This window comes from Melospiza melodia, chromosome 4, assembly GCF_035770615.1.
Source record: "Melospiza melodia melodia isolate bMelMel2 chromosome 4, bMelMel2.pri, whole genome shotgun sequence".
Classification (NCBI taxonomy): Eukaryota; Metazoa; Chordata; class Aves; order Passeriformes; family Passerellidae; genus Melospiza; species Melospiza melodia.
The window spans coordinates 39,863,960-39,877,490 of NC_086197.1; positions in this window are offsets into that span (position 1 = coordinate 39,863,960).

Sequence of the window (13,531 nt, forward strand, 5' to 3'; positions counted from 1 at the left end):
AGAAAAGTTCCGTGGTTTTTTTTTGGGTGTATATGGCTGGACGTGGCCGGCTGGCTCCTTAAAAAGATCGATACGCAGGATTGTTCCCTGACCCAAGGTGGCATCACGGCCAAGTCGGGCTGTTTTCGTAGTACCAAGTGCGTCCTGCAATTTGCCATCCAGAAGAGGGGCAGTTGAGTTTTGTTTGCCAGAGCAAAGGGCCGTGGTATGTGTTTGGGGGCATATGGCTGAGAGTGGCCGGCTGGCCCCTGAAAATCCACGATAGGCAGGATGGTTCCCAGAGCCAAGGTAGCACCAGTGCCATGTTGGCCTGGTTTGATAGTACCATGTGGCTCCTGCAATCTGCCATCCAGAAGCGGGGCAGCTTACTTTTGTTTGCCAGGGAAACGGGCCGAGATATTTGTCTGGGGGCCTATGGCTGGGAGTGACCGGCTGGCTCCTGAAAAGCTACGATAGGCAGGATGGTGACCAGACCGAAAGTGGAACCAGTACCAAGTTGGGCTGGTTTGATAGTACCAAGTGGCTCCTGCAATCTGCCATCAAAAATTTGGCAGGCGAGTTTTGTTTTCCAGGGAAAAGCGCCGTTGTTTAGAGGCCTGTGGCTGGGAGTGGCCGCCTGTCCTCGTAGAATCTACGTTACGCAGCATGGTTCCCAGAGCCAAGGTGGCACCATGGCCAAGTCGGGCAGGTTTGATAGTACCAAATGCATCCTGCAATCTGCCATCCAAAAGCGGGGTAATTTACTTTTGTTTGCCAGGGAAACGGGCCGAGGTTTGTGTCTGGGGGCCTATGGCAGGGAGTGACCGTCTGGCTACTGAAAAGCTACGATAGGCAGGATGTTTACCAGACCCATGGTGGCACCAGTGCCAAGTTGGGCTGATTTGATAGTACCAAGTGGCTCCTGCAATCTGCCATCCAGAATCGGGGCAGCTTACTTTTGTTTTCCAGGGAAACGGGCCGAGGTTTGTGTCTGGGGGTCTATGGCTGGGAGTGACCGGCTGGCTCCTGAAAAGCTACGATAGGCAGGATGGTGACCAGACCCATGGTGGCACCAGTGCCAAGTTGGGCTGGTTTGATAGCACCAAGTGGCTCCTGCAATCTGCCATCAAAATGTTGGCAGGCGATTTTTGTTTTCCAGGGAAAAGCGCCGTTGTTTGTGTTTGGGCGCCTGTGGCTCAGAGTGGCCGGGTGGCTGCTTAGAATCCACGATACGCCGGATGGTTCCCAGACCCAAGGTGGCACCAGTGCCAAGTTGGGCTGGTTTGACACTACCAAGTGGCTCCTGCAATCTGCCATCCAGAATCGGGGCAGCTTAATTTTGTTTGCCAGGGAAACGGTCCGAGGTTTGTGTCTGGGGGCCTATGGCTGGGAGTGACCGGGTGGCTCCTGAAATTCTACAATAGGCAGGATGGTTCCCAGACCCATAGTGGCACCAGTGCCAAGTTGGGATGATTTGATAGTACCAAGTGGCTCCTGCAATCTGCCATCAAAAAGCTGGCAGGCGAGTTTTGTTTTCCAGGGAAAAGCGACGTTGTTTGTGTTTGGGGGCCTGTGGCTGGGAGTGGCCGGCTGGCTCCTTAGAATCCACGATATGCAGGATTGTTCCCAGACCCAAGGTGGCACCAGTGCCAAGTCGGGCTGGTTTGATGGTGCAAAGTGGCTCCTGCAATCTGCCATCCAGACGCGGGGCAGCGGATTTTTGTTTCCATGAGAAATGGTCCGTGGTTTGTTTTTGGGGCTATATGGCTGGGCGTGGCCGGCTGGCTCCTTAAAAAGCTCGATATGCAGGATGGTTCCCTGACACAAGGTGGCACCAGTGCCACGTCGGGCGGTTTTCGTAGTACAAACTGCGTCCCAAAATTTGCCATCCAGAAGAGGGGCAGTTGAGTTTTGTTTGCCAGAGAAAAGGGCCGTGGTTTGTTTTTGGGGGCATATGGCTGATAGTGGCCGGCTGGCCCCTGAAAATCCACGATAAGCAGGATGGTTCCCACACCAGAGGTGTCACCAGTGCCAAGTCGGGGTGGTTTGATAGTACTAAATAGCTCCTGCAATCTGCCATGCAGAAGCGGGGCAGCTTACTTTTGTTTCCCAGGGAAACGGGCCGAGGTTTGTGACTGGGGGCCTATGGCTGCGAGTGACCGGCTGGCTCCTGAAGAGCTACGATAGGCAGGATGGTGACCAGACCCATGGTGGCACCAGTGCCAAGTTGGGCTGGTTTGATAGTACCAAGTGGCTCCGGCAATCTGCCATCAAAAAGTTGGCAGGCGAGTTTTTTTTTCCAGGGAAAAGCGCCGTTGTTTGTCTTTGGGGGCCTGTGGCTGGGAGTGGCTAGCTGGCTCCTTAGAACCCACGATACGCAGGATGGTTCCCAGACCAGAGGTGGCACCAGTGCCAAGTTGGGCTGGTTTGATGGTGCAAAGTGGCTCCTGCAATCTGCCATCCAGAAGCGGGGTAGCTTACTTTTGTTTGCCAGGGAAACGGGCCGAAATATTTGATAAGGGGCCTCTGGCTGGGGGTGACTGGGTGGCACCTGAAAAGCTACGATAGGCAGGATGGTGACCAGACCCATGGTGGCACCAGTGCCAAGTTGGGCTTATTTGATAAAACCAAGTTGCTCCTGCAATCTGCCATCAAATATTTGGCAGGCGAGTTTTGTTTTCCAGGGAAAAGCACCGTTGTGTGTGTTTTGGGGCCTGTGGCTGGGAGTGACCGGCTGGCTCCTTAGAATCCACGATACGCAGGATGGTTCCCAGACCCAAGGTGGCACCAGTGCCAAGTCGGGCTGGTTTGATAGTACCAAGTGGTTCCTGCAATCTGCCATCCAGAAGCGGGGCAGCTGAATTTTGTTTGCCAGAGAAAAAGGCTGTTGTTTGTGTTTCGGGGCCTGTGGCTGGCAGTGGCCGGCTGGCTCCTGAAAATCCATGATACGCAGCATGGTTCCCAGACCCAAGGTGGCACCAGTGCCAAGTAGGGCTGGTTTCATAGTACCCAGTGGCTCCTGCAATCTCCCATCCAGAAGAGGGGCAGTTGAGTTTTGTTTTCCAGAGAAAAGGGCCGTGGTTTGTGTTTGGGGCCTATGGCTGAGAGTGACCGGCTGGCCCCTGAAAATCCACGATAGGAAGGATGGTTCCCAGATCCAAGGTGGCAGCAGTGCCATGTTGTGCTGGTGTGATAGTCCCAAGTGGCTCCTGCAATCTGCCATCCAGAAGCGGGGCAGCTGAATTTTGTTTGCCAGAGAAAAATGCTGTGGTTTGTGTTTGGGGGCCTGTGGCTGGGAGTGGCCGGCTGGCTCCTGAAAATCCATGATACGCAGCATGGTTCCCAGACCCAAGGTGGCACCAGTGCCAAGTCGGGCTGGTTTCACAGTGTCAAGTGCCTCCTGCAATCTCCCATCCAGAAGCGGGGCAGCTGAGTTTTGTTTGCCTGTTAAACGGGCCGTTGTTTTTGATTGGGGTCTGTGGCCGAGAGTGTTCGGCTGGCTCCTGACAACCCACAATACGCAGGATGTTTCCCAGACCCAAGGTGGCACCAGTGCCAAGTCGTGCTGGTTTGATAGTACCAAGTGGCTCCTGCAATCTGCCATCCAGAAGCGGTGCAGTTGAGTTTTGTTTGCCAGAGTAAAGGGCCGTGGGTTGTGTTTGGGGGCATATGGCTGGGAGTGGCCGGCTGTCTCATTAAAAAGATCGATACGCAGGATGGTTCCCAGACCCAAGGTGGCACCAGTGCCAAGTAGGGCTGTTTTTATAGTACCAAGTGCGTCCTGCAATTTGCCATCCAGAAGAGGGGCAGTTGAGTTTTGTTTGCCAGAGAATAGCGCCGTTGTTTGTGTTTGGGGGCTTGTGGCTGGGAGTGTCCAACTGGCGCCTTAGAATCTGTGTTACGCAGCATGGTTCCCAGACCAGAGGTGGCACCAGTGCCAAGTTGGGCTGGTTTGATAGTACCAAGTGGCTCCTGCAATCTGCCATCCAGAAACGGGGCAGCTTACTTTTGTTTGCCAGTGAAACGGGCCGAGGTTTGTGACTTGGGACCTATGGCTGGGAGTGGCCGGCTGGCTCCTTTGAACCCACGATACGCAGGATGGTTCCCAGACCCAAGGTGGCACCAGTGCCAAGTCGGGCTGGTTTGATACTACCAAGTGCGTCCTGCAATCTGCCATCCAGAAGCGGGGCAGCTTAATTTTGTTTGCCAGGGAATCGGGCCGTGGGTTTTGTATGGGGGCCTATGGCTGAGAGTGGCCCGCTGGCTCCTGAAAATCCACGCTAGGCAGCATGGTTCCCAGATGCAAGCTGGCACCAGTGCCAAGTCGGGCTGGTTTGATGGTGCAAAGTGGCTCCTGCAATCTGCCATCCAGAAGCGGGGCAGCTGATTTTTGTTTGCCAGAGAAAAATTCCGTGGATTGTTTTTGGGGGCATATTGCTGGGAGTGGCCGGCTGGCTCCTTAAAATGCTCGATACGCATGATGGTTCCCAGGCCCAAGGTGTCACCACTACCAAGTCGGCCTGCGGTTTTAGTATCAAGTTCATCCTGCAATTTGCCATCCAGAAGAGGGGCAGTTGAGTTTTGTTTGCCAGAGAAACGGGCCGAGGTTTCTGTTTGGGGACATATGGCTGAGAGTGGCCGGGTGGCCCCTGAATATCCACGATACACGGCATGGTTCCCAGATCCAAGGTGGCACCAGTGCCAAGTTGGGCTGGTTTGATAGTACCAAGTGTCTCCTGCAATCTGCCATCCAGAAGCGGGGCAGCTTACTTTTGTTTGCCAGAGAAATAGGCCTAGGTTTTTGTCTGGGGGCCTGTGGCTAGGAGTGGCCGGCTGGCTCCTAAGAATCCACGATACGCAGGATGTTTCCCAGACCCAAGGTGGCACCAGTGCCAAGTCGGGCTGGTTTGATAGTACCAAGTGGCTCCTGCAAACTCCATCAAAATGTTGGCAGACGTGTTTTGTTTTCCAGGGAACAGCGCCGTTGATTTTGTTTGGGGGCCTGTGGCTGGGAGTGGCCGGCTGGCTCCTTAGAATCCACGATACGCAGGATGGTTCCCAGACCCAAGGTGGCACCAGTGCCAAGTCGGGCTGGTTTGATTACACCAAGTGGCTCCTGCAATCTGCCATCCAGAAGTGAGGCAGCTGAGTTTTGTTTGCCAGAAAAAAGGGCCGTGGTTTTTGTTGGGGGCCTGTGGCTGGGAGTAGCCGGCTGGCTCCTTAAAATCCACGATAGGCTGGATGGTTCCCAGACCCAAGGTGGCACCAGTGCCAAGTCGGGCTGGTTTGATAGTACCAAGTGGCTCCTGCAATCTGCCATCCAGAAGCGGTGCAGTTGAGTTTTGTTTGCCAGAGAAAAGGGCCGTGGGTTGTGTTTGGGGGCATATGGCTGGGAGTGGCCGGCTGTCTCATTAAAAAGATCGATACGCAGGATGGTTCCCAGACCCAAGGTGGCACCAGTGCCAAGTAGGGCTGTTTTTATAGTACCAAGTGCGTCCTGCAATTTGCCATCCAGAAGAGGGGCAGTGGAGTTTTGTTTGCCAGAGAATAGCGCCGTTGTTTGTGTTTGGGGGCTTGTGACTGGGAGTGGCCGACTGGCGCCTTAGAATCTGTCTTACGCAGCATGGTTCCCAGACCAGAGGTGGCACCAGTGCCAAGTTGGGCTGGTTTGATAGTACCAAGTGGCTCCTGCAATCTGCCATCCAGAAGCGGGGCAGCTTACTTTTGTTTGCCAGGTAATCGGGCCGAGGTTTGTGACTGGGGACGTATGGCTGGGAGTGACCGGCTGGCTCCTGGAAAGCTACAATAGGCAGGATGGTGACCAGACCCATGGTGGCACCAGTGCCAAGTTGGGCTGGTTTGATAGTACCAAGTGGCTCCTGCAATCTGCCATCAAAAAGTTGGCAGGCGAGTTTTGTTTTCCAGGGAAAAGCGCCGTTGTTTGTATTTGGGGGCCTGTGGCTGGGAGTGGCCTGCTGGCTCCTTTGAACCCACGATACGCAGGATGGTTCCCAGAACCAAGGTGGCACCAGTGCCAAGTCGGGCTGGTTTGATACTACCAAGTGCGTCCTGCAATCTGCCATCCAGAAGCGGGGCAGCTTAATTTTGTTTGCCAGGGAAACGGGCCGTGGGTTTTGTTTGGGGGCCTATGGCTGAGAGTGGCCGGCTGGCTCCTGAAAATCCACGCTAGGCAGCATGGTTCCCAGATGCAAGGTGGCACCAGTGCCAAGTCGGGCTGGTTTGATGGTGCAAAGTGGCTCCTGCAATCTGCCATCCAGAAGCGGGGCAGCTGATTTTTGTTTGCCAGAGAAAAATTCCGTGGATTGTTTTTGGGGGCATATTGCTGGGAGTGGCCGGCTGGCTCCTTAAAATTCTCGATACGCATGATGGTTCCCAGGTCCAAGGTGTCACCACTACCAAGTCGCCCTGCGGTTTTAGTATCAAGTTCATCCTGCAATTTGCCATCCAGAAGAGGGGCAGTTGAGTTTTGTTTGCCAGAGAAACGGGCCGAGGTTTCTGTTTGGGGACATATGGCTGAGAGTGGCCGGCTGGCCCCTGAATATCCACGATACACAGCATGGTTCCCAGATCCAAGGTGGCACCAGTGCCAAGTTGGGCTGGTTTGATAGTACCAAGTGTCTCCTGCAATCTGCCATCCAGAAGCGGGGCAGCTTACTTTTGTTTGCCAGAGAAATAGGCCTAGGTTTTTGTTTGGGGGCCTGTGGCTAGGAGTGGCCGGCTGGCTCCTAAGAATCCACGATACGCAGGATGTTTCCCAGACCCAAGGTGGCACCAGTGCCAAGTCGGGCTGGTTTGATAGTACCAAGTGGCTCCTGCAAACTCCATCAAAATGTTGGCAGGCGTGTTTTGTTTTCCAGGGAACAGCGCCGTTGATTTTGTTTGGGGGCCTGTGGCTGGGAGTGGCCGGCTGGCTCCTTAGAATCCACGATACGCAGGATGGTTCCCAGACCCGAGGTGGCACCAGTGCCAAGTCGGGCTGGTTTGATTACACCAAGTGGCTCCTGCAATCTGCCATCCAGAAGTGAGGCAGCTAAGTTTTGTTTGCCAGAAAAAAGGGCCGTGGTTTTTGTTGGGGGCCTGTGGCTGGGAGTGGCCGGCTGGCTCCTTAGAATCCACCATACGCAGGATGGTTCCCAGACCCAAGGTGGCACCAGTGCCAAGTCGGGCTGGTTTGATACTCCCAAGTGGCTCCTGCAAACTGCCATCCAGAAGCGGGGCCGCTGAGTTTTGTTTGCCAGGGAAATGGGCCGTTGTTTGTGTTTGGGGGCCTGTGGCTGGGAGTGTTCGGCTGGTTCCTGAATATGTACGATACGCAGGATTGTTCCCAGACCCATGGTGGCACCAGTGCCAAGTCGGGCTGGTTTGATGGTGCAAAGTGGCTCCTGCAATCTGCCATCCAGACGCGGGGCAGCGGATTTTTGTTTCCATGAGTAATGGTCCGTGGTTTGTTTTTGGGGGTATATGGCTGGGCCTGGCCGGCTGGCTCCTTAAAAAGCTCGATATGCAGGATGGTTCCCTGACACAAGGTGGCACCAGTGCCACGTCGGGCGGTTTTCGAAGTACAAAGTGCGTCCTAAAATTTGCCATCCAGAAGAGGGGCAGTTGAGTTTTGTTTGCCAGAGAAAAGGTCCGTGGTTTGTTTTTGGGGGCATATGGCTGAGAGTGGCTGGCTGGCCCCTGAAAATCCACGATACACAGGATGGTTCCCAGATCCAAGGTGGCACCTGTGCCAAGTCGGGCTGATTTGATAGTACTAAGTAGCTCCTGCAATCTGCCATCCAGAAGCGGGGCAGCTTACTTTTGTTTGCCAGGGAAACGGGCCGAGGTTTGTGTTTGGGGGCCTATGGCTGAGAGTGACCGGCTGGCTCCTGAAAAGCTACAATAGGCAGGATGGTGACCAGACCCATGGTGGCACCAGTGCCAAGTTGGGCTGGTTTGATAGTACCAAGTGGTTCCTGCAATCTGCCATCCAGAAGCAGGGCAGCTGAGTTTTGTTTGCCAGAGAAAAGGGCCTTGGTTTGTGTTTGGGGGCATATGGCTGGGTGTGGCCAGCTGGCTCCTTAAAATGCACGATATGCAACATGGCTCCCAGACCCAAGGTGGCACCAGTGCCAAGTTGGGCTGGTTTGATAGTACCAAGTGGCTCCTGCAATCTTCCATGATCACGTGGAGAAATACTTTCTGGTTTCAGCCTCATGCTCTTTCTTCTCTCCCTCAACTTCTCTATCACCTCTCATCTGGTTCACATGCGCTGTCTTCAAGGTCCACAGGCTACTTTTCACAGAATCTTCTGGCCTGATGAAGTAAGAATGATGAATAGAACAGAGCTGGGATCTATTTTCCAGTTTGGATAAAATGCATTCTGCACACAAATCCAAGGAGAACGGGCTGCCCCGATGCCCAGAAAATCTTTCACTCCTGCTAGTGTTCTACGTCAACCGCAACTTAGTCTGAAAGAAAAGCTTTTTCTCTGAGAGCATCTGAGAGGTTTGCATGAAGCACTGATATCTGACATATGCAATTTTGAATAGGAGAGGAAAAAGAAAATGGCAAGGAGTTTTTAATTTTAGTGGTTTCAATTTTAATTTCCGTGCACTTTTTCAAAACTTGTCAGCTCAAATGCCCATCAACATCTTTTAGTCATCTGTAAGTCAGTATTCATATAAAATGTGCTTCAAATCCAAAGAATTTCAAATTTGCACTCCAAGCTTCTATGCCTAGATTTATGATTTCCTACACATATTAGATGAAAGGAAGGCCTTTTTTACTGTGGGAGTGCTGGAACACTGGAACAGGTTGCCCAGAGAAGTTGTGGGTGTCCCATCCCTGAAAGTATTCAAGGTCACCTTGGACGGGGCTTGGAGCAGCAACAAAGGAGAAGCTTGATGGTAGAGAAACAAAGTCGGACTATAGAAGAAACTCGGATTGAAGTATAGGATCAAGTTTTCTCTCAGCTCTTGGGGTAAATTCAAAGTTGTACAAAATGACATTTATCTGTGCTATTCACTACTGTAACAGAAAGTTTCATGAAAACTGTACAGAAGATAGTAAATTTTAAAAGAGATAAGAATTACAGCATAAAATCCATGGGATAGGTTACAACATGAGACACTCTCTAAGAGAAAATCTCTTTGTTTCAGCACTTCATCGGGGTAAGATTTCATGAAGTGCCAAAGAAGGCGGCAAAATATCATTCGGGACATTATTTACTGGAATTCAGCCTGGCCATTAGTAGGAACTGCCTTTGAACATATCATGTAGATATACCACACACACTTTCCCTTCACTGAAAAATTACTGTTTACAACAAATAAGCAATTGACGATCAAAATTGATTGAAAGCATCTTAAACATGTCAAGTATTTCATTGTAGATGATCTGTGATCCAAATGCTTCTTCCACCTTCGAGAGGGACAGAAGAATTCTTCCATATCATGATGGTTTAAAATTGTATCAACCAATGTTTTCTGCTGAAAAGATATCATCTATTTTTTTCTATTTTTGGAAGAAAATATTCCTAGACATACAACAGGTGAGAACTAAGTAATTTTAAAGAAACAAATGAAATGAAAATATTCTGTAAATAGAATGAAATGAAAAGCTGTGTTTTAAATAGGAGCTAAATATTAAACAGAATTTTTGTACCAGGCATTTGAATTACTGCACCAGCTCTTTTGCCCATCAAGAGAGGCATTTAGCATTTCAGTCTTTTCCAAGGTGTTCATGATCTGCTATGCTGATCTCTGTGTGTGCCTAGGTGTGTGTGGAGGGGGGGGCATATGAAGGGGAGTGTGTATGTTTGCTTTACAATTGTTGTGGCAGATTCATGCCTCAGCTCCACATTTTGTTTTAAAAAGGTCACACCGAGTGGATATGAAGTTTACTATCAACAAGAGATCGATTCCCAAATCATCCATTTGACTCTCCCTTATAAATCATGTGCTTTGTTGCATATTTTATCAAATATACTTTCAAGCCAGATGGAGGAAGGAGGATGTGGGAATCCCTCCACCATCTTGCAACTTTTATGTAAGTAGGTTTTCAAGAAAATCATCATTTCTCTTTTAAATATGTCTGGAACAGGCATGATGGTAGTGTCAACCTGTTGGAGTTTTTGTTGCTGGAAGAAGTTGTACAAAAGGATTGGTTTTTACATTGACCAGTTACTGAATCAAGCGCAGGAATACATTGGAAATTTAGCTGGGGGTTCCTTTTCCCAGCAGACTACTTCTAGAACGAGCTTGTATACTGAAGCTGACTCTTTTGCTCTCTTTTTGTTTCTTTCCTATTTTCTTGGCTTCTTTGCCACTATCTAGACAATTTTGGAACTTTGTTCCCAACTAAAATGGTTTCAATAGTCTGATTGTGATCATACATTTTTACAAGGAATTTTTAAAATCTTTCCTCGAGTCCAGAAAGTCAAGGACTTAGATCTTTTTCTTCCCTTATCAATATTGCCATGAAATTGATAAATAAAGACCAACTCTTTATTTTTGTTTTTAACCCACGTAGATAATTCCCATCCATTAATCCATTTTGTGGACCAATAGCTGCCATTCTGATGGAAGCTGTCACTTCTTAACAATAGGCATTCTGTGACTATGTTGACTGCACTTTGGGTGAAGATCCTAACTGGTCTTAGATATACATAGGGAGAAATTTGCTCAGCCAGTGTCAGTCTTAAGCATGCGTATCAGAAGATCTTTCTAGAGCTGGGAATTTTCCCATGAAAGGGATTCAGTTAGGGAAGAGACACTTGTGCCAGAGTTTTACATTCTTCTTGAACACTGCTTAAGGAACTTAGATGCCATGTCCATTTGGATCTCTGTCTGCACAGAACTTTGTCATGCCAGTGCTTTGAAATGCATCTTGAAGAGAATTCACTAGCACAGAATGAAAGAGAGTGGAAGGGGTTGGTGGGGCTAACCAGGCCCAACCCCCCTGCCTAAACCAGGATACCTAGAGCCTCTTGCCCAGGATTCTATCTGGGTGTACTTTTAATGTCTTCAAAGATCCAGGCTCCACAATCTTTCTGGGCAGTCTGTGCCGTGGTTCAGTCACCCTGACAGTAAAGAAACATTTACTGATGTTCAAAGGCAATCTCCTGTATTTCAGTGTGTGCCCACTGCCTCTTGTCTTTTCCCTCAGCATCACTGAAAAGACACTGATTCCCTCCCCTTTGCACTATTGCTTCCATATGTATGTGTGATGCCATGTAGAGGTATGTCAAAAACCTCCCTGAAGCCCAGGCAGATAATATTCCCTTCATCTACCAGTCAAGTTGATTCATCAGAGGAGTTTAAAGTGATGTTCAGCATGAAATTCCCCTGAAAAATCATGCTAACTACATTATTTGGTCATCTGTCATGTGCCTGGCAAGGATTTCCAGGAAGAGCTGCTTCATCAACTTCCTGGGGATAAAAAAGAGGCTGGCTGGTTTGTACTATGGCGAGTCCTCTTAATTGCCTTTTTTGAAGATGGGTGTCATTTGCTAACATCCACCCTTTAGCTCCTCTTCTCATCTACACCTCGGCAAAACGCTTTTCCACTATGTCTGGCTAGGAAAAACTGTGCCAGCACAGAAAACATCTCCCATCGTGTTCTAGAAGTTGCACGGATGTCTGCCAAGTGTTTGGCAGGAAGAAAAGAAAAGTTGTCCAAAACAGCTTCCAATCGAATGTTCCTGTGATTGGAAAAGTCAGGAGAGTGCAAAGGTACTGTTTTCTATCAGTTGGCAAGGTGCGCACACAATCCCAGTGTTGTACAGCTTGCTTCTTCACCTTCCCGAAGCTGCCGCTCTCGCCGGCTGCCGGAGCCCAAGAAGCGGCTTCTTCGCGCAAAGACGATTGTGCCGCTCACAGTGCTCTCCTTAGCGCGGCTTCTGCCGAAAGACGCCCGGCAGCGGCTCTTACCTCCGGAGAGCATCCTACCTTCGTCTTTAGCTCCTCTTCTCACCTACACCTCGGCAAAAAGCTTTTCCACTATGTCTGGCTAGGAAAAACTGTGCCAGCACAGAAAACATCTCCCATCGTGTTCTAGAAGTTGCACGGATGTCTGCCAAGTGTTTGGCAGGAAGAAAAGAAAAGTTGTCCAAAACAGCTTCCAATCGAATGTTCCTGTGATTGGAAAAGTCAGGAGAGTGCAAAGGTACTGTTTTCTATCAGTTGGCAAGGTGCGCACACAATCCCAGTGTTGTACAGCTTGCTTCTTCACCTTCCCGAAGCTGCCGCTCTCGCCGGCTGCCGGAGCCCAAGAAGCGGCTTCTTCGCGCAAAGACGATTGTGCCGCTCACAGTGCTCTCCTTAGCGCAGCTTCTGCCGAAAGACGCCCGGCAGCGGCTCTTACCTCCGGAGAGCATCCTACCTTCGTCTTTCGCGTCTTTTGTAGTCTACATCTTAGCAAAACGCTTCTCCACTATGTCTGGCTAGGAAAAACTGTGCCAGCACAGAAAACATCTCCCATCGTGTTCTAGAAGTTGCACGGATGTCTGCCAAGTGTTTGGCAGGAAGAAAAGAAAAGTTGTCCAGAACAGCTTCCAATCGAATGTTCCTGTGATTGGAAAAGTCAGGAGAGTGCAAAGGTACTGTTTTCTATCAGTTGGCAAGGTGCGCACACAATCCCAGTGTTGTACAGCTTGCTTCTTCACCTTCCCGAAGCTGCCGCTCTCGCCGGCTGCCGGAGCCCAAGAAGCGGCTTCTTCGCGCAAAGACGATTGTGCCGCTCACAGTGCTCTCCTTAGCGCGGCTTCTGCTGAAAGACGCCCGGCAGCGGCTCTTACCTCCGGAGAGCATCCTACCTTCGTCTTTCGCGTCTTATGTAGTCTACACCTCGGCAAAAAGCTTTTCCACTATGTCTGGCTAGGAAAAACTGTGCCAGCACAGAAAACATCTCCCATCGTGTTCTAGAAGTTGCACGGATGTCTGCCAAGTGTTTGGCAGGAAGAAAAGAAAAGTTGTCCAAAACAGCTTCCAATCGAATGTTCCTGTGATTGGAAAAGTCAGGAGAGTGCAAAGGTACTGTTTTCTATCAGTTGGCAAGGTGCGCACACAATCCCAGTGTTGTACAGCTTGCTTCTTCACCTTCCCGAAGCTGCCGCTCTCGCCGGCTGCCGGAGCCCAAGAAGCGGCTTCTTCGCGCAAAGACGATTGTGCCGCTCACAGTGCTCTCCTTAGCGCAGCTTCTGCCGAAAGACGCCCGGCAGCGGCTCTTACCTCCGGAGAGCATCCTACCTTCGTCTTTCGCGTCTTTTGTAGTCTACATCTTAGCAAAACGCTTCTCCACTATGTCTGGCTAGGAAAAACTGTGCCAGCACAGAAAACATCTCCCATCGTGTTCTAGAAGTTGCACGGATGTCTGCCAAGTGTTTGGCAGGAAGAAAAGAAAAGTTGTCCAGAACAGCTTCCAATCGAATGTTCCTGTGATTGGAAAAGTCAGGAGAGTGCAAAGGTACTGTTTTCTATCAGTTGGCAAGGTGCGCACACAATCCCAGTGTTGTACAGCTTGCTTCTTCACCTTCCCGAAGCTGCCGCTC